This window comes from Pholis gunnellus (genome assembly GCF_910591455.1).
Source record: "Pholis gunnellus genome assembly, chromosome: 14".
Classification (NCBI taxonomy): Eukaryota; Metazoa; Chordata; class Actinopteri; order Perciformes; family Pholidae; genus Pholis; species Pholis gunnellus.
In genome coordinates, this window is record NC_136541.1 from 17,306,552 (window position 1) to 17,325,326 (window position 18,775).

The window sequence follows — 18,775 nt, forward strand, 5'->3', positions numbered from 1 at the left end:
GGCCTTTTTCTGTTGATGGTAGACTACTTCTTAAATGATCCAGAAGGACTGGATATTTTTAAGCACAGTTCTCCAGCCTGCAGTGCCGGAAGATGGACACTCAACTCTCTCAAAATCGGCAATAAACACAGCAGCAGTACTACAAGAGAGAGGAGCTAATTGGTTTTCCAGGAGTTGCACTCGGGCAGCACCGTTCACATGGAGACAGCAGAGATGAACCCCGGTGTGACACGGTGACGTCTTCTGGTCAGCACTGCAGACGCCACCTGAGGAAAAACACCACACGGCACCCCGGGTGAACTCAGACTGAATCAGACTAACTGGAAGATGACACAGCAGCAGAGAGCGCTGACATTGAGCTGGCGTCCTCGTCAAGCCCAGCTCAAACCAGAAGTGGACGACTTATTAGACCATGTGAGAGGTACAAAGATTCTGCTGAGCCGGCGGTAAAGGTCGCCCTCCTACTGAGGGTGAGGTGCTGGAAAACTCAACGCTGTCCTTTCATGCCCATTACAAAAAAACAAAAAAAAGTGACATTCTAAATTGTTTTGAATTGTTTAAAAACTAAGAAAAAATGCCAAGAAAATTGATTAAAGAAACTCATACTGATGCTCGGAGGCAGAGCAACACATTGTGCTACCTATGGTCAACTCAGAGTCCATGTGAGTAACGCAGAATATCTATATCTTCAATAAAGATCTATATGTGGAGCTATTACAAACAGTTGGGTCATACACACATGATGCTGCTGTTTGGATGCAACTTAAGGTTCATCTCAGCAACGTAATATTATGCGTTGCCCATTGATCCATAAGTAACAAACCCTCTCGAACAACAAGAGTAAAATAATATCAACTGAATTCTAATTTTGTGATCCATAAGTGCGGCTACAAACCCTACCTCAGCACTGCTGCGACCCCTCTTATCCTCCAAATACCAACCTCTCCCGGTTCACTCTCTCTCTTGGTGTTTCCTTGGCACAGCTGCAGCACGCTTCATCGTTTGGCCCTTCACTGCTTTCACTCAAACAATTAACTGATTGTTCTTTCGGCCTCCGCAACCGTTCCTGAGTCACGCCGCAGACTTCGGCTGAAATGTCAAGCACATTAAGGAGCCAGACTACCTGCGAGCATCACTGGCACGAAAGGAAGACATTCTCAGCCACGGAGCTGCAACCGCATGGAGCTAACAACTTGTGGAAGACAAAACAACCACTAGCCGCGTTCAAAGTTTCTGCTAATGTCAAAGGTGGGCCTGTTTGGAAGTCCGAACAACTCCTCTGCTGCTATTGGCTGGAGTCTCCTCCATCCTAGCCTTTGAATGCACCCTGCTGTCTTTTTATTTCTAAGTGTATTCCCATTTGTGGAATGTTTTCCGTGCCCCCTGCATATTATTTATAATGTTATTGTTTTTCTATGCTGCCTTACCATGTCGACGCAGCAGGGAGCATCCCAACAACTAGAACCGTACTGGCATGTCAAAGTGCGTCGGCATCAATATTTGCTGCCTGGCATGGAGTGTTCCTGACTAGTAAACATGTTGTAGTCGTACGTAATGATCGAAAAGGTTATCGTTCTAAAATTAGAAATGGTCCCTGAGAATTAAAGTCATTTTTTGCTATTTAATTTTTGGAGAAATCCTGATCATTTGGATGTAAAATATATATCTCATGAAATGATTAGTAGTTCTCTAAACTATAATTTGGGGTGTGTTTGGGGCTGGAAGGAAGGATCCCTATTTTTGAATCCCCTAATATATAATTTTCCTTGTGTAATTCATTGAATACCAACTTAATTCATCATAATTAATAATACTTAATTAATAATGCGTATACCAAATCTGCACATTTTAAACGATTCAGCTGGACTAAGAAATGCAGCAGCCTTGCATTTGAATTCATTGTAGCCAGCAGGGACACCATTTCTTACTTGTTTATGATTGTGCCATCATTCTCAAAGGCCCTGCTCAACCCCCTCAATATGTCATGTTTAATCAGCAGTCTACGCCATGAAAAAGATGTAGGCTGGTGCTTACCGAAGACAAATGGCACCTCTTTACATCCTTAACTTGCATCCTCTTAAGTTTGGTGCACAAGGCTGCCGTTCCAATGCTATTCCATGTTTCCTCTACCGTGAACACAATTATCCCACGGCACTCTCCCCCCCCCCGCCATAAAGTGTCTGACAATCTGTCCGATACCATGTTTCACACAAGTGGCAATTTCTTGACAGGATGGCTTACAATGACAGCCTTACTGCATACGAATTGAAACTGCTATCAGGATTTCAGTTGACACCAACACTGGTGCTTCTCCTGCACAGCAGGACAAAAACAACTGCTTTTCATGTTGTGTGTTTCATTGAGAGCTGTTTATTATTTTTTCTATCTCAGCCATCGTCGGCGACACTGAAGTGTAAAAATGCTAGTTTGCAATAACACGCCAGCAGGGTTTGACATAAGCGATGGCTCGATGGTAAATGAGTCAGATGGTCAGTAAAAGAGAATGTCGGTTGATTTGCCGGAAAAGTTCATTCATAAAACATTCGGGGCCGTGGACGGCCAGGCCTAAGGACGCCGTTATGCAACATAAAGCGGAACCTTTACACTCACCTGGGTTAAGATAGCTGCTGTCAGTGAGACAGCCCGACCATGTCGCCCTTAAAATCACTGGCTGCTTCTGTTTTCATATTTCTTTATTAAAATTTACGCACACGGATGAGGCAGATCGCGACAGTTTGTCCGTCTAGGCGACTGGCTCACATCCGCGTCCCCTCACTGCATTTTCTCCAATTTCTCCAAATGTATGGAGAAGCTACACACTTAGCAGTAGCATAGCATGAAGAATAGAGCCACATGGCACTCAAGTGACATTTATTTTTATATGTATATATTAACAAAAACAGTTCAAGTGAGTGAAACATAGGCAATGGGCTGCACCCGCCATGTTGTCCCAAAGGAGTGGACCATAACTAAAAAATATCACAAAATGTGTGTTTTGTGGTGTGTGTAGCCATGCGCAATGTGCATGGTTATGTCATTGTTCCGAAATGAAAGTCTTAATTTCTTTCTAACTGAAATGCATGATAAAACGATACCGTACGTCTCTGAAGTAATGAATTATTCTGAAGGATAATTAATCGTAAAATATGGCACAGACTCACTGTAACTGAGGTCAGTGAGTCGTCAGCAAGGAAGTGAAATGATGCAATAAATAGCAACAATGTTTCCATAATCAGGAAGATATCTAATCTACTGTATGAGTTCCGACAAATAGTTCCCACACAAGAGTGCCTAATTTGTAATCAGCACAAGTGCTCAGTGCTGATAAAATACAAAAAGATTATCCGTGAATACCTTTCATTCTTTCCGCTTTTTTTCTTTTTCTTCTTCCCACTGAATGAAGCCGGGGATTTCAACAAAGTGCTGCTATTTAAATCAATACATCCCTCATTACAGAATGATGAATATTTCATCAGCGAGACTATTACTTCAAATGAATAATTTAACTGTGTTATATCAGTCAGGGTTGGGGGTTCAGTTGGTACCCTGGTCCCTCAGCTTTTAAACCCAACCACTTATTATGAAGCTCTGCGCAACCCAACCAAAAAGGTCCAGGATCAGGTTCAGAGATTATTCTCTCTATAAATGCCAGGGTAGCAGTTCAAACCACTGACAGTAAAGGTATCCTCAGCTCCAATTAGCCATGATATATATCTACGCTGTATCGACAGCGTTTCTCTTTATTATAATGAGCTCCTTGCATGGCTAAATCTTATACGGATGTATGGCTTTTGTGCTCATTATACCAAAAATCTCTCATGACCTAAAGCAGTAATCTTATCAAATATTCAAAGGAATAAAAGGAGTGAATGTATGTGGCAGTGGAGCAATTTCTGTGCATTCTGGTTTGCATCCACTGTTTGCAAATTAATATTTTTCAGGTTGAAGATTTTTTTTTATTGATTTTTGAGACTTATGGATTTTTTGCAAACAGATAGAAAAATAATGAAATTCGGTTCTTTTTTTATTTGCTTCACAAAACATAACTCATCCAGATTACTCTGATATTGGAAAAGGATATTTGAAAGTTTGTACCCGGGTCACTTTCAATGAAAATTATTGGTTTCACTGTATATAACAAATAATGTGTTAGGTAAAGAGTATTTTATGTACAATTATTACAATAAACAGTAATACAGGGGGGTTTGGATACGTGGAGGGTTTAATACCTCGTGGGACTTTTCCTACCAACAGTCAACATCGTCTTCTTTTAAACATGAAAGCATTAATTCAACCTTAACCGTAAGCAGCGTATGTGTCTAACCAAACCTTAACCATAGCTGTAGCAGATGTTCACTTCCTGTCTCTCCTTTCTCTTCTTAGTGTGTGTGAGTAAACCATGTGTGTATGTGTATCTATGTGTGTCTGTGTAGATATTGGGTTTATGTATAAAGATGTTTCTTTCTCTTTATTGTTTTGCCAATGTGTTGCATATGCTGTTTGTCTGTTTGAATTGTATTTATTTATCTGCCTCTCTTTTCTTTCCTTTGTCTTTGAAATGTAAAGCAAATTGAGTTTCTCTGTAATGAAAGTGCGCTCTGTAAATAAAGCTGCCTGGCCTTCATGCCCTCTTTTCCCACCCTTTCTCCATTTTCACTGTAGTGTCAACTCAAGCGCCGTAGAACCTCTCTCCGTAATCAAACGAAGGTTTAAAGCAGAGAATTTAGATTGAAGATTTAAAAACCAAAATCTCTGAGTAATCGTTTAAGCCCTCAACTGCAGCACCGCCGCGTAGTACCAAAAGCAAATTCTGGTTCCCTAAACATGGGCCGTAGCGCGGCGATGCTTCAGAAAGCACCTCTTTTATTATCTGTGACATCAAATTCACTATCATACATTAAGAATGGAGTGAGTAGATTTTAACCTTCCGGATTTCCACGGGGGAACGGGGATGAATCCACTTACCCCCCTCTGAACTTCATCAAAACGGAGATAAGAGTTCTTTCAAGTGTTGAGCTGTGCTGGGTATTAAGTAACACAAGGTCAAATCCAGTGTTCGTGTAAGATTATGGAAATGTCAGTCTTCTCCCTCCCTCTCAGAGAGCACACTGGTTTAGTTGTGCGTGTTGATTGTATGCGAAGCATCTATTTCCGTCACACGACTGCTCGTTTTGTAGTCTTTCACTCACTCAGGTTATAATTTCTGTGTAATTGCGTCCATTAGCGCGAGCGGCTCTTGTGAAGCTCGAGTACGTAATGACATATTGTGAGCGCAGATAGCGGAGGACGAGCATCGCGAGCTCTGCAATCTCCCCTCTTCAAAAGAAGGGCCGCACCGGCTCTCTGCATATGAGGCGTTTATCCAGTTAATTCATCAGTGTCGATGCACACAAAAAAAAAATGTGTCTGCAGACATGCGGTATCTTTATCCTTTTGGGGAGAGCGTGGGCTGAGGTGGATGAAATAGATGCCTCACTCTCACGCAGCATTTTAATCACAGCAGTGGCCGAGGGTGTTGCGTTTCCGCTGGGTGTCGCATTTTCTTTATTCATTACGTCGTACTCATTTAATCTCTGTCCTCTCTGTGAGGCTCCTAAAGTTGATCCCTTCTTACTTTCTCCAGAATTAAAACTGTCAGGAGTAATCATGTTTTTTTGTTGTAATTATTGCACTTATTTTTATCATCCAAACAAACCGGAATGTTAACTATGGCATTCCTTGTTTCTGTTCTAATGTGGAGCACAGGTTTCTTGTTCAGCATCAGGTATTTTTCTTGAAAAGGCTCAAAAGGCGGCTGTAAAAAGTTAGCTGTTTCCGCCTTTTGTAAAGCACATCAACTTCTAAAAAAAAGCATCAAAAAGGTCACGGAAACATCTCAAACCTGCCCTGCAGCGCTATAAACTTCCTGTCCAACCTGTAAAGCTCACTATGTCATCATGATTCCATCACAACATGGCCTTTATTGGCCGCAATAGTGTTTCACATCAAAACAATATTCTGGTATCTTTTCACAAAGCCGTTGTAATAGAATACCTTTTTAATAATTCTTTTGTGAGGAAAAATCGTTAGTTCAGCAAGTGAGCAGAGAAGACTTCATCTCTATAAAATAGTGAGCTTCATCAAACACATTTACTTCTTCTGGAGCACAGGTCTACTTCAACCCTCCATCTAAACAAATACAAGTGTCTAAAACTATTACTAAAAAGCCATGTCATTCTCCATCTCTGCCAAAATGCTTCATGAATCTGACCTTTGAGCGTCTCAACCAATGCATTTAGCATTGCTGGCAAATCTCTTGAGCAGCCGTTCATATCCTCTGTAACAGTATGTCCTCCCAGACAGCACTGATAGCGGCGGCGGAAGTAACTTATCTGGATCTATCTCTCCCTGGATCCTCCCCCTATCTCTCCATCCTCTGTCCGAGAGACCTGCTGAATGACAAACCGTACTGTTCTCTGTGGATCAATGGCTCATAAGTATAAACCAATTTCCTTTACAAACGGCACTCTGGGAAATAAACAGACACGCTGCCTCGGGAGCCTGACGCTGCGTGAGCTGCGGCAGCCTCATTATTCATTTTAATGCTGTGGAACTTTGGATGATACGCCAAACTTCTTAGATTAGGTTAAAAAAAATAAAAAAAATCTTGCAAAAAGTACAACTCGGAGTCGGAATGATGTTTCATGCTAGAGGCATCGAGAGAAATAACAGATAAAAGAACTGCTTCTTACAGAAGATCTCACCAGAAATAAGCTGTGGTTACATGTTTATAATCATCTCATTAATTAAAGAATTGTGTTCCATGCCAACTCCTTTCCAAAGTTTGATATTGATTTTCTTCCAGGAATCCATTTGTCTCATTCAGTTCTCTCTAGCGTGAGAATAAAATGTCAGAGATTTTAGATGGGCAAAGAGGTTTTTTTGTGATAAGGGAGCAGAAACGTGTTGATGCGTTCAAGGATGCTCTGACATTTGATAGCTGTACATAAATCTTTTAATACAAACAATACATTTATGTCCTCCTCTTCACAGCGATCTCCCTTGTTTAGCCATTTTCAGTCGGCCGTTCTGACAATATAGCCGATCAGTGCAGCGCTCTCCGATCTGTCAACAAGCTGTTATGGGGTATTGGAGAGTCCTTGAATGCACCACCGCGGACAGCTTTGAGAACGGCCGCAATAATGCACCGAACAATGTCTGCGCGGAAGATTAATCTCATTCATAAAGTACCGGTAGGACAATATTGAATCAAAAGGAAGCTCCCCACCAGACTGCTGTGGCAGAGATGTTTTGCTGCTCTTTGTCAGTTTGTTTAGCTGTTATATTCAATTTAGCCCCTTCTGGATTCCTGCGGAATATATTAGAGTTACAAAAAAGTAAAATACTAAATACACACAATAGTCAAATGGCTGAAAGGTGCTGAAAATTCTGAGAACAAAACACTGAAAGAAAAGCTATCAACGTACGATGGAATAGAGAGATACACAATCGCAATGAGATTAACCCTCCACAACACGGAGAAATACAATTAGAGCAGATTACAGTGAAACAAATAAAACAACCAGCTCAAAGATCCTTAAAGTGTACTAGCAGGAAGAGAACAGAGTGTGATGTGGTTGGTTTCTGGCTGTTTCTTTCATTAAACAGAAAGAGCGCTTTGGTTTGGCTCCGCATGAGTATCTTCTCCCCGATTGTTTCTTCCCGTGTCATCACAAATGACAGCTGGTGGATGTAATTGCCGTTTGTGTTTTTCAGGAGGCCCATTTTAGCATTACCGAGAAACGTTGCTGTTGGGGTGACATTAAAAAGGATGTCCATATTTTCCCGGGAAGACTGATCGGTCTTTATTATTTTATTGTATCTTTGCCATGCTTGGTTGTCTTGTCTTGAGACTAGAACACGACATATGTCCAAATGTTGCGAAAAAACTGCTTCGGAGGATGTAATGGTGGCGGGACGACACAAAGAGAGTTTGAAACATACTGACATACAGTGACGCCAAGAAGTGAATCATGCATTAGGGATGGTTTGTGAAGATATTTTGATTTAGCATCTTCTGTTTGGAAAGCAAATGGTAAATTAACTTTAAATGATGGCTGGTATACACTATTTAACCACATTTGTTGGGTATGACATTAAATTACTTCCCTACTAATTAGCAGGAGCTCTGCCGTCTCTCCTTGAAGTTTCAGTGTTTTACAACTATTATCATACTCCTACTTAATGCTTATTTCTTTCTTCGCCAATAGTAATTGCTAATGCCAGTTTGGGATTATCAAACAGAAGTCTGTGTCAAATAAATCTCTGATCTTTCATCAAGACTTCATTACCTTCAGATTCACTATGGATTCCTGATAATTGAAACGTGGCTGAGAGGATTTGCCCCATTGATTGAAGTTATTCTTACTCACACCTCTGCCGTCTCGGCTATTTGTTCACGTCGATGGACAGATTTCAAACGGTAGCCCTTCTCCTTGCTCATTTTAAACTTCTCTATTAAGTCATTTAGCTTATTGAACCACGACAGAATGCATCTGTCGTGAGTCTTGGACCTCTTAAACTAAGAGTCTGAAAGGGCTGAAAACATTGATGAAGTCTCATATTTTCACCATTTGTATTTCTTCACGTCTGCTGGGGATTGAGATGATGGCTTTTTATTTGGCTAACAGCTGCGTTGAAGAGCACATCATCATCATTTAAAGATCTCTGACAGTAATGCCATTTGGACTCGCCTTAGTTAATGTTGTACGCAAAGACATTTGTGCAGCTGACCATATGGTTATTGCTTTTTAATGTGATCGGTTGCCCGGCCTCTCTCTCAGCTTTCATGCACCTGCCTACTCCCGTAGTTTTAACTCTGCGTCTGCCAGCATGTGTACTGAAGCTTTACTCTCTCTCTCTCCTCCAACACTACTGCAGACATTCCACTCCGTTCTGAAGAGTTTCTTGATTGCTCTAACAGCATTTGCTTGAGTTCTGTTGATGCCAATGCGTCTTTTTAAAAAAATAAAAAATGATCGACAAAAATCCTCGCCTTGACTTAATGAAAGCACTTGAGCCGTGTAGAGAGGATGGCTTAATGTTGTATCATGAATCGTGTTTTCAATTGCTGCTGAATACTCGTCTGAAACGGTCAATATTTTGGGGGGTCCTTTGGGTTAAAAGTACTTGTTATCCAGTTGCATCTGCTTTTTCCTCAGACATTTTAACATAAGAAGCAATGTTGATGTTCTCCTATAGGATATATACAGTATATACAGTATACATATATATATATATATATATATATATATATATATATATATATATATATATATATATATATATATATGTATATATATCATGTAGCATGTTTATGGTAATTCAATAAATACATTGTCTAAATGAAATAATGGTAAAGCTTATTTTTGTATACTCCTATGTTAATTACAGAGTATTGTACTATTGTACTTTATTTTCTCAAAAGGAACACAACTGTTGTAATTGAAATTATAGAGAAACATATTTCCAGCTATACACTGACTATGTTTACATGCATGCATAGTAATAACTAATACTCCCATGAGCAGAATTCTTATTCATTCCGATTTTCTGATAAATTTGTATGTATAGTATGTGCTTATTATCAATTAAGACGACTTATTTGTGTTCCACGTTATCTCGATATATGATTTCATCACGATAAAATTCCATTGAAAGAAGATAAATTATCATATTGACTTCTATGTGGGCGCCTCTGGTACCAAATCCTTTATTGCAAAATAGAACATATTCCTCAAAAGAAGTTGACATAATCAACTGCAGAACTGAATATACTGATATTATTTACAAATGAACATTAAGTTGAAAATAAATAAATGCGATAAATACATTAAAGCAGCTATAATCATAGTGATGAACCCACAGAGAATTGAAGTTTACACTGAGATCTGGAGGTTTTTAGCGTCCATCTTGATCTTTTTAGCTGTTTTTGCTGCTGAATGGGTTTTGATTTCCCCCAAAAATTAGATAACAATTCCTCAGGGAGTGCAGTTAGTGACAGTGTGGGCTCCACGGTCGCTCTGACAGCTTGACGGAGTAGCAGCGGGAGGCGGGGCTTAGCCAAGGCGCAATAACCATTTGACTCTGCGGTTCCTCTCAGCTCCAGGAGCCAGTTTAATGTTCTGGATCCATGTCATCGCTCTTGAAGTGGGGTTTTTTATGTTCATGAAAACGCTCTAAAATCTGACTAACTAGCTAGAACTAGCTGGGGAACATAGTGAAACATTAAACTGCTGCAGTGCATGCAAATATTGTCAGAAGCTGAAGGGAGAGTGAATGTTACGTTCATAAACTCCAAAGGAATGATCACGTTGGTCTGCATGTGTTTTTCTTACTGATTTAGAACATGTGCCATCTGTTGTGGATGATCTTTCTGCATCTTTCATTCCTTATGTTGTTGTATTCTGGTCAATGACAATACAGGCTTTCTATATATATATTTATATAACTCCTGCTCATCAATTTAATGTCAGTGTTTGTTGGGAACGATTCATGGAGAAGGGGAAGAAAGTAAGACAAACCTCAAAAACCTGATCTAAACGGTGCATCTTAAGGACATAGACATACAGAGACATAGAGAGACACCGGTTCACTCTGAAAGGTTTTGATATCCTGCAAGAGCCGTTTTCTCTGAACCTCCCACTTAATTCTTTGACACTGTTATCCATGTAAATGCTCATCGCGGGTGCTTATGAATACCGAGAGCTCTCTTTCAACGTGAATTGTCAAAGTGGTTGGAGATCATTTTATTCTTAGGAGATGGTGATTAGCACATGCATTCATTTCAGGTTATGCACTTCTTTGATGCCAGCGGAGGGAGGGAGGGAGACCAGAAGAGGCAGAAAGATGGAGCGGGAGACGGAGGAGGGAGGGAGGGAAAGGCGAAAGAAAGAAATACAAAGAGACAGACAGAAAGCCATGCGGGGATGAGAGAGCGGCAAATCCCTCACAACCATGTATTACTGATGTGCAGGAAAAGAGTCTTCAATAACACTGTTGATACTAAGCGCCGCCTCGATCAAAAAGCACAAAGAGCACTTTACATTGGCAGACATGATCAGCCCTGCTCTTAGCTCAACAAAGACCGCAATGAAAAGAGGCAACCCATGTATTGTGCAATAAAAAGCTGCCAGTAATTAAGTTCCAATTTCCTCTTTAACAACATTGTCCTTCGCTGACATCGCGTTCAATTAAAAAGCAAACTATTCCGCCATTTTCTGCACGCAGTAAATGGCGATACTCGTGATGAGTGTTTGTCTGAGTGGGGGTCGTTATGTGTACATCCATCTGAGAGAGAGAGACAGAAGAGCTATTGGTTAAAGGGCTTGATTGTATGGAGAAAGGATCAAACACGGGCAGATGAGAGATTTGATGGCGGTTTTGCATCATAATTATACGATTTAACCACTTAAAGGGCCATCGAGACGGTCATTATCGTCCTGGTAATGCGTTCAGCCGATCTCACTCTGCACAGAGATATTTCCATCGCTTCCACCACTGACAATATGCCAACACCTTCCTTTGGGTAAATACCTCATTGTTTCGTTAAAGGTCACGTCCCAAATACCGATTCATAGCTCATGCGAAAGGGCAGATGTTCTTCAATGAAACCAGAGCTGAGCTCATTTGCAGAGAGTAATATCCACCTCTACACCGTCTCTGCTATCTGTAATCTTCTAACCATCCATGCATCTTATCCGTCTTCCATCTATACACATCATCTGTGTGTATTTTTCGGCTAGCAGGGGGACGTGGACTGATTCCAGGGAAGCTGATGTTTTCAACTGCAATAGACAAAATATAGTCTTTTGCTCTAGATCTGTTTCGGTCGAACTTCATTTATTATAGGCATAATCCATTTTCCAGGAAAATCAGGTGAAATTCTATATTCTATATTGGTTCTACAGTAGCACCGCGTGCAGCGCAGCGGAGCAAACGAATCGTCACGCTCAAACCTCAGCTCTAAAAGCAGCCCACCGAGACGATACAGGAAGGGTCCACTCAAACTGTCAGCCTGCAACGTTAACTTGTTTTTTACTTCGGTAAGTGCAGTCTCTGGTTTCGCCTTTGAAATGACACGTCGGAGATGAGTCATAGATTTAAATATTCAGCCTTCATATTTAGTCACTTGGAGTTGTTTTTAAAAAGCTGTTCATGAATAATGGACAGAAAGTGACGAGGCAGGAAGAGAGCTATACTAAATAATCTTAATGGCCCCAGTGATTTCAATTCTAAACAATGTCACTTCACAGCCTTGTAAAGTATTCATCATAATAAAAAACCTGTAAGTGACTGTTTACCCCCCCCCCCCCCCCCCCCCCCCCCCCCCCCACACACTTCATTTGAATCTGTCTATTATTGCGAGTAGGGCTGCAACTAACGATTATTTTAATAATCGATTAATCTGTCGATTATTTGTTCGATTAATCGATGAATCGGATAAAAAAAAAAGCATTAGTTTCTAACCCTTTTTTCAAAAACAGAACTGACAAAACAACAAATTCACAGTGCAAAAAATCTTCAGAAAGTGCACAAACGGGTTGCTCGAACATCCCTGAGCTGTTAAAGTAATAATTTAAAAAAATAAATGGACTAATATCAGGAGTGGGGTTCAGCGGGTTACCCACGCCTCTCGGCGAAGGGTAGACACACGCTGATCCACTCAGTGTGGCGCGCGTGCAGCCCCAGACATCTAAGGGCATCACAGACCTGTTATTGCTTAATCTCGTGCGGCTGAACGCCACTCGTCCCTCTGAGAAGCTGGACGCCGACCGCACGGGGCCACATAACTAGTTAGCATGCCGGAGTCTTGTTCGTTAATGGAATTAACCAGACAAATCGCTCCACCGACTAAGAACGGCCATGCACCACCACCCACAGAATCCAGAAAGAGCATCAATCTGTCAATCCTTTCCGTGTCCGGGCCGGGTGAGGTTCCCCCGGCCGTCCCTCTTAATCATGGACCCAGTTCAGAGAAAAACCCCACAAAATAGAACCTGTAGCCACACTGGTCATAAAAGAATTGCTTCTTCCTGATGTTCACGTTTATTATTGTCCTCTCATGGAAACACCGGGAAAACTAGAGACACAAAACAGCTTCATGTACAAACAACAAAGAAACAAATACTCTGTCTCTCATCACCTACAAGTATAACAGCACTTTAATGAGTGAACTGAATACACGTCACCGTGTTCTGGTAGACCAGCAGTAGAATAACACGGGGAAGAAAAAGTTCGCTGTTTTCTCCCGCCATTTCTCATCTTTCTGAGCTCCGCTTAACTTCCGGTTTAATGGTCACGTTACAAAAACAAAAGCTCGTCTATCATAAGTAAAACAACGGCAAAACGGTTACGAGTTAAACACAAGGTACCCAAAATGGCAGTAAATGTAATTATTATAATTGCAGAAATAAACTAAAAATACAACTCGCGTAAATCAACTTCCGGTGTTGTCACGGCAACGTTTATACGCCGGTCAGCGTCAGCTACAGAACCGGAGTCCTGTTCCGTTATTCCGAGCTGCTGTGAACACTCAAACATCTCCGCGACTTATTGAGTGGCGTAATAATCGCGCGACACAACGAATCGATAATGAAATTCGTTGCCAACTCTTTTGATAATCGATTTTTAGCGATTTTATCGATTCGTTGTTGCAGCCCTAATTGCGAGCTTACTGTGATAACGGTGACAGATTTACCAAACAAAAGTCCAAGTGACATTTGGAACAGAGGAGGACAAAAGGTTTCTCATTTGTAGCCGGTGGCCACCGTAGATTTCGGCAGCTGGAATAACGATCTGAACAGCTGGTGCTAGTTAGCTAATTAAGCTAATCAAAGGGTGGTTGAAAACATGGTCTTCAGCTGACTTTTTAACGTTTCAAGCTGACTCGTTTTGAAACAAGAACCCTGTAAAAGGTGTCTTGAGTATGCAAGTAATGGATACATAGACAATTTGATTAAAAAGCAAACATGGGGCTAAAGCTACTAAAGCTACATGTCGGTGCTAAAAGGTTAGCATCTTCACCAGCTGAAGACTTTCAATTAAAGCAATGTTCTTCAGCTATCACTGTGAAGAGGTAGTTATTGTTAGTATTTAAAGTATGATTAGGTAAACTAAAAGACCGGACCGTTAATTTATTCTAACGTAACCATGTTTGGCTGTTTAGTTTAGTGGTAGAGCAGGAGCAGCTAATGTTAGCGAGTTAATTCACTGTAGAATGTAGAATAAAGACATAAAACAACAAGAGGCGGTCGCTCCATAAAAAGCTCTCTTGACAATGAAAAAGGCACTTACTTTATAGAGAATGTGCTTGAGCTATATATTCTGTGGATATACATTTTCATCCCTTCCTTGTTGTGGGTGTAAAAACTCAGACTGCCAGTTCACAAAGTCAGCCTAATGTGCCGTAAAATATTAATATAGAGTTTTAGCATAACTTCAATAAAGTTGCCCCGAGTCTTGTTTGGATTTGAGCTCTTGCAGTGTAGCTTCTTTTTTTCCTTCTTTGCCTTGAATGACTCACATAAAATCATTTACATTTATTTATATTTTTGCTCCAGCTTTTACTGTCACATATGGAGCGTGGACATTCGATACTGTGAGTATTATCATAATACTTAGGAAGTGCCACAGACCATGTTATGATAGATGTCTTCTTTAAATAAAGGACGGTATTTTACCAGTGAACATGCACTTCAAACGTCATCCATTTTGATTTGGATCAAGGCACGACATTACAAATATTTATGATGAGACGTCTGCGCTCTTGCCACATAAAAGTGCCACCATTTGCTCTAATTTGTCACCTTTCTCTACCAGAGCAGTCGGTGCTGTGTATCACTTTTCCAAGGGTTGTGAAAATGCGCAAAGAATAAAACATTATTTGCAGTGCAACTTTTAGTGGGGAAGCTCTTTATATTTTACAAGAGCACTTCGACCAGAAGAAGTCTTTAAAAATCAAATTACCCGTTGTCCTTGAATGATGACAGTAGCTCTTACAGAAGGGGGGGAGTGTACAAAAACTGCCAGTGCACGTTGGCGTGCAGCGCTCATTTTGGTTTGCGAAAAGGAATCCACGAGTGTTTGTATTACTTTAGAAAAGAGAAAAATACAATTTCCATTCAGCGCATGGGGGAGGAAAAAAAGTTGTGGCGATCGGGGACTTGGGGAGCAGGAGAAAGATGTGACGGTGCTAGTATCATCACGGCCGGCCTGTCTCTATGTGTGGACAAACTGTGTGGGGATGATGGGGGACAAAGGAGGCGATTAGTTGGACGGAGCACTTGTAATACACTCTCGGGGGACCAGTAAGTCAGGCGGCTCAGTGCTGCAGCCAGGTTCACTGGGCAATTAAGAGAGCCGGGAGAGTCAAAGTGGCTTAGCCTGATGCTCTGCAGCTCTGCGCCAGTGTGGAGAGCAGAGGGTCACTTTCAACCCCGATCCGTCCACCTGTGTGTCTTAATGCAGCCGTCCACACTGGCTGGACGAGGCGAGAACAGAGCCAGAGGGACAAGTGGGGCCAGAGCAGTACACGGTAGGAATTAGTCTCCCCTTTCCCCATAATTGTCTCTGACATCTCCTTTGGCTTCCCTCCCAGATCACTGGCAATACATATATTTTTCTTTATGCCCTTGTTATCCCTGACTCCTTAATGAATTATTTATGGTGGGGGGGGGGGGGCGTAGAGATTACTTCCCTCGGAGTAAACATACCCATAAAAGGAACGACGACTGCAATAAAATGATGTGAAAGGCATCATTTGCCCTTTTACAGAAATGGGCTTCAAAGTATAAAGGGCTACGCACCACTTTTTGAACTTCTGAAACTCTCGAGCGGAAGGATTCTTGGGGGAAACACATGAGTTAAACTGTCAAAACCTCTAATCAAAAGAGATGTGTTCGTGTTGCAGCGGCCTTTGTTATAAACTCCATCATAATTAATTTGTGATGCACAAACAATTGATCTCAGTGGTAATAATCCTGGTTGCTGCATAAACAGAATTGATTAAATCCTCTTACATATTGCATTTTCGAATGCAGTTTGACCTCCATGTTGGAGGAAGTTCAAACATAGTCATCTAATTTTGCCGTTTTTTCCCAATTTCAGCGCGAGTGTCGAACATTACCCATGACTACCCTGGCGATCAGGACAAATAAAAGCCTCACGCTTCTGGAAGCATTTTAACAGTAAAGCCCCAGGGCAATCGTCAGAAGGTGCTTTGGGTTTTTTTTTATTTTGTCTCTCCACCAGTCTGCAAGATTACAAGAATAAAGGCAGTGATGCCTTGAGGGGAACAATTTCCAACTTACCGGCAGCACATTCATGAGCACTCGCTCACCTAAAGGTCCTCAGAGAAATCTGTGCACCAATTTACAGCCTCCATGAGAGTGTGAACAATACCTGTCCCGGAATGAGGAATCAAGTGTTTGTTACATTTCATTTATTTGGAGGAGAAAACGTCGGCTCCACAGAAGGATCACTGGGCCCCGATTTAACAGCATTCAACGGCATGTACGGTATATGTTCTAAAATCTTAATTTACAGTAATTCTCATTCATTGTTAAGTCCTACCGATGATATTCACACATGTGAAAGTGCTCATTCAGACATACTTGATTGCAGAGTTCCAGTGTTTCAGAATTGCCGGGGGAGGGCAGTGATAGGTCAACGCCGAGCGCCTATTCATTGAAGTTGTACATAATAAAAGAAAGGGGGGGGGGGGGGGGGTCTGTTCATTAATAATTGATCAAAGAGCCGTTAAAATGAAAATGTGTTTGCATCAATTAATCATCCCCCCAGATGCCACTAATCAGCTGTTTCCATCGCGGCATCGTTGCCGTCCTGTGCGGAGCCTCGGCCCATCAGTCACCACGTCTCAGTGTGCTCATAAAGCCGGCCTCAAGTCTGTGACAGAGCGATTAAAACACTATTGCCGTTGAGCACTGCGGGCTTTACTCCCGGCTGCCGTCTGCACTGTGTACAGTGTGAAACTTGATTACCATGTTTCCACGACTTATTGATATTTCTCTGAACTTTAACAGGGCGGTGAGGCGCTCTGCAACAGTCGGCGGCGACAGTTTCACTTCTCCAAACGTTCAGTTCAATCACGGTCAGGCTCTACGACGGCCTGGTCTGTTGATGGGGTGCGCACATAATAGTAGTTTGTGAACAGTACAAAATAGGATTTAAAACAATGACTGTAAGGATGAGTTAAGTTTAGCTCATGATGATTAGATTCAGCATTATTATACCTCGGCAGAGGGAGAAAAGACAAAAGGTTACACGGTTTACTTAACTAAACTTTAATTAATCTTAAATGCGTCATCTGACATTCCAATGTATTTTATAAATGTTGCAAATCAAACACGCCCACGATGTTACTGTGCAGCCATCAATGTACAGCTCTTGCTCAAAAGAGAAATACATTGTGGAATGTGTAGCATGTAGATTGAAAAATAAGTACTTGAAACGTTTTGAATTCTTTTTTTGGGGGGAAAAAATGAACAGGGGAAGACATTTCACAGTCCACAAAGGTGGAGTCACAGATTCTGGAGAAAGATTGTTGATATTTGAACGCCTTTCTCTTTCTTCTTGACTGTCCTTGAACTGTTGCTGATTGGCTGGAAAAGTATGGCTCTGTTTGTGCCACTTTGTTTCTCTGTGTACGAACATTGGATTTCACTGACGGGAACATATTGTTGCAGCAAGAAAGCGTTACGTGTGTACTCCACCATTTGTGCAAAAGTGTGTGTTTTTTGTGGGCTGCTGTACCCGCTGTGGTGTTCATAACGCTGTATGTTGTCGTCTCGATGAGCCTCTTCTGTTGTTGTCATGGACTGTATATCAAGATGGACAACGCGTCTCCACACGAAATATACAGGATACGGGCGCTTTCATCTTGTGCTGATGATGTCATTTGGAGTCAGAGTCTGCACAGTAGTGATCGGGGGGGCTGAGAGGTTCCAGACTGACTCACATTGTGATCTGGCGATGTCAGGCTAAAAAGTAAGCCCGTACCCGTTACTGCCCAACACTGTTGTTGCTTGCGGTAAGATGATATTTAGTCGATGTATATGTGCATATTGTTGTGTCCGTAGCCATTTTATTTAGTGCTGTTTAATGGCATGAGTCGATTGACTCTAGTGAGGTCGTGCTGAGGAAGGCCGTTATATTTGTAGTCTGTAGCATAAGCTGCTATATAAATGAATATGTGGTTTGGACAGATGGCCCTGTGGTGCGGTTTGTAAAGTGTGACATTGTTCCTCTTGTCCATGCACAGAGAGATAAACACATCTAACAGCAACAATTATTGTTGTAAATATCACACATTTCTTTTCATGTTAAATATTGTTTTCTCAATGTCTTACCTAAGCTACCCGAGGATAAGGTCAGAGCTAACGGTGGTGCGTTCCAAAGAGTCACCTCCATCTAATCTGCCTGAAATCAGAGCCCCCCATCTTTAATTAAGATGAGAGCACAAACTGATGCCTTTTCATATTTACTACATCAGTGAACATCCAGGTTAATCCAAGAAGGGATTATCTCCGCTGACTGAGAGGGACCACTCATGTCATAAGCTCACATGTAAGGTGAGTCGGTTTCAGAGTCCTAAAGTCAGTCCCACTAACGCCATGATGGGAAATGTCCCCATCATCTTTGTTTAAGGTTTAATCTCTCCAGGCTGTGTCTCGGGCCCGTTGCTGTTGACATGAAAATGATCAATGACGGTAGATCA